The sequence below is a fragment of the Oncorhynchus keta genome, chromosome 32, assembly GCF_023373465.1.
Source record: "Oncorhynchus keta strain PuntledgeMale-10-30-2019 chromosome 32, Oket_V2, whole genome shotgun sequence".
Lineage (NCBI taxonomy): Eukaryota > Metazoa > Chordata > Actinopteri > Salmoniformes > Salmonidae > Oncorhynchus > Oncorhynchus keta.
Genome location: NC_068452.1, coordinates 30,114,383 through 30,117,477, shown reverse-complemented (window position 1 = coordinate 30,117,477; position 3,095 = coordinate 30,114,383). Strand labels below are relative to the sequence as shown.

At 50.4% G+C, this 3,095-nt stretch overlaps 1 long non-coding RNA gene across 3 annotated transcripts; it reads left to right on the top strand.

The window, feature by feature from the left end:
- Positions 1–202: 202 nt before the first annotated feature.
- LOC127914515 (uncharacterized) lies at positions 203–1,188 on the top strand. Of its 3 annotated transcripts, none has more exons than XR_008088715.1 (3): positions 203–304; positions 353–567; positions 904–1,040. It is a non-coding gene; the product is annotated as an uncharacterized LOC127914515 (long non-coding RNA). The 3 variants fall into 3 exon arrangements; XR_008088716.1 differs by lacking the exon at positions 904–1,040 and adding an exon at positions 1,092–1,188 and having other exon boundaries at positions 242–304; XR_008088714.1 differs by having other exon boundaries at positions 242–304; positions 353–524.
- Positions 1,189–3,095: the final 1,907 nt, after the last annotated feature.

Below are 3,095 nucleotides of genomic sequence, written 5' to 3'. Positions count from 1 at the left end.
CCAGTTTGAGTGTCACACTATCTATGGTGAATACTAGACAACCACACACACAGACACACAAAGACACCATGATATCCAAGGCTAATGCAGACTACTATTTGGGGTACAAAATACCCAAGGCTAAATGGACTATTCTTCAAGACTAGCCAGAGAGTTCCCTCTGTGCTTTCTCCTTTACAGTGCAGGTAGAGTCCTCCAGACTGAGGAAGACCCTTCCCTGGTGCGTGGCGCCCCTCCATTCCACTGCACAGTAAGCAGGAGGTGTGCCTGGCGACCCTCCACTCCACCGCACAGTAAGCAGGAGGTGTGCCTGGCGACCCTCCACTCCACTCCACCGCACAGTAAGCAGGAGGTGTGCCTGGCGACCCTCCACTCCACCGCACAGTAAGCAGGAGGTGTGCCTGGCGACCCTCCACTCCACCGCACAGTAAGCAGGAGGTGTGCCTGGCGACCCTCCACTCCACCGCACAGTAAGCAGGAGGTGTGCCTGGCGACCCTCCACTCCACCGCACAGTAAGCAGGAGGTGTGCCTGGCGACCCTCCACTCCACCGCACAGTAAGCAGGAGGTGTGCCTGGCGACCCTCCACCCTCCACTCCACGCTGCACAGTAAGCAGGAGGTGTGCCCTCCCTGGCAGGAGGTGCGCCTGGTGGCCCTCCACAGTAAGCAGGAGGTGTGCCTGGCGACCCTCCACTCCGCTGCACAGTAAGCAGGAGGTGTGCCTGGTGACCCTCCACTCCGCCGCACAGTAAGCAGGAGGTGTGCCTGGTGACCCTCCCTCCACTGCACAGTAAGCAGGAGGTGTGCCTGGCGACCCTCCACTCCACTGCACAGTAAGCAGGAGGTGTGCCTGGCGACCCTCCACTCCACTGCACCTCCACTCCACTGCACAGTAAGCAGGAGGTGTGCCTGGAGACCCTCCACTCCGCTGCACAGTAAGCAGGAGGTGTGCCTGGTGGCCCTCCACAGTAAGCAGGAGGTGTGCCTGGCGACCCTCCACAGTAAGCAGGAGGTGTGCCTGGCGACCCTCCACTCCACTGCACACAGCAGGAGGTGTGCGACCCTCCACTCCGCTGCACAGTAAGCAGGAGGTGTGCCTGGTGACCCTCCACTCCGCCGCACAGTAAGCAGGAGGTGTGCCTGGCGACCCTCCACTCCACTGCACAGTAATACAGAGCAACCGTCCCCTGGGAGGTCTGTGGCCTACCTTGGCTCCTGTTCGCACTCAGTACCAACAACATTATTGGGCCTGAGCTGACACAACAAAGTGGGCATTTTGTTCCACATCCTCCCTGGTAATGCTTTTAGAATAGGTAACACATACAGCTCAGCCATGCAGGAGAAAAGGCTGAGACCTGAGCCAAAAGTACTTTGGAGCCAAATTTGTGACTCAGCCTTCGGGGAATAGATACGGTCTGTTATTACAGTTATATGCCACCAGCTCCCTCTCAATACCCCACCAAGAGCTCAGAATGAACTAAGTTGCTGAGAAAAATAAAACCATTACAGTATCTGAGAATGTAGGTGGATCAAATAGGTTCAACATCTCAGAAGCTCGTTCACATGCTGACACAAAACAATGAAACCAGCTGCGTATTCTGCTTAAAATACCTTCAATAAATCGAATGAAAAACATGAACATGTCAAGGAAGCCAGACGCTCACAATACCCATTTCCTACAAAAATAACTATTTTGTGTGAGGCATAAAAATAGGCACTTATCAGCCGTAGAGAGGACCAACTGCCCTCAAACTGTCTCTATGCCGGGACTCTTCCAGCTCTCTGGTGCATTTATTAAAGTGCCATCAAATACAGAAAGTAATTGTATCTCATACTTACATGACTGAGCTCCTGCCCCTTGCCTTGTGAGTGGAGATAAGTGGAGGGAGACAGAGGAGAAGGAATAAGAATAGAAAGCAAGTGATGTGAGAGATAGGTTACCTTTAGTTCATATGTATGTCTATCTGAGCTCAGAAAGTAGAGCGCTGGGTCCTTACAGAGGGTGAGCAGACTGGTCAGCAGCAGAGGCAGGTAGAGTGGTGGGGAGTCCATCCTGCGTGATGACACTGATAGAGCACCACAGCCAGGAGCCAGAGTGGCAGGCGCTCACATAGGGACAGGGGAAGAAGGAAAAGACGGGCTGGGCCACAGGGAATGAGAGGTGGAGTACATAAATGTCTAAGTGTGTGGGTTACGCCTTTGTCTTATCATTTGCCTTCTTTTTGTATCATTGACCAGGAAATGACCGCTGCTTCCTCAGGATATGCAAGTTCCCAAATGTAAAGTGAATTGTAAAGTAAATTCAAAGTTAAGAATTTTGAAATGAATAATGGGCAGATATTGTACAATCCAGGTTTGCAAAGCTCTTAGAGACTTACCCAGAAAGACTCACAGCTGTAATCGCTGCAAAAGGTGATTCTAACATGTATTGACTCAGTGGTGTGAATACTTATGTAAATTAAATATTCTGTATTTAATTTTCTATAAATTTGCGAACATGTCATTTTGCCATTACAGGGTATTGTGTGTAGATGGGTGAGGGGAAAGACAATTTAATCAACTTTGAATTTACTTTACAATTCACTTTACATTTGGGAACTTGCATATCCTGAGGAAGCAGCGGTCATTTCCTGGTCAATGATACAAAAAGAAGGCAAATGATAAGACAAAGGCGTAACCCACACACTTAGACATTTATGCCCCGCCCTCTCCAACTTCCTGCTCCTTGCGTACTCCACCTCTCATTCCCTGTGGCCCGGCCCATGTTTGCCTTCTTCCCCTGCCACCCCAGGGTAGGGTAGCCTAGTGGTTCTGATGGTTCCGATGAGATCTACATAGTACACTAATAGGGGCTTAACAAACAGAGAATGTCTGCAATAACTATTTTGCCCAAAGAGCATATAGAGGGGTATTTTACACACACTGTCTGTCCACATTATGGTGTGAATTCCTCAGTCCTGATTGCAATTCTCATATCTCACCACTAAGAGGTGCTAAAGGCTCACAGGGAAAAGGGCCACAGCAGCCAACATCACCTACTCTACGTTCTTCTCACCGCATCCACATCTGCATATGGCCCGTAGCCTGTAATGTTA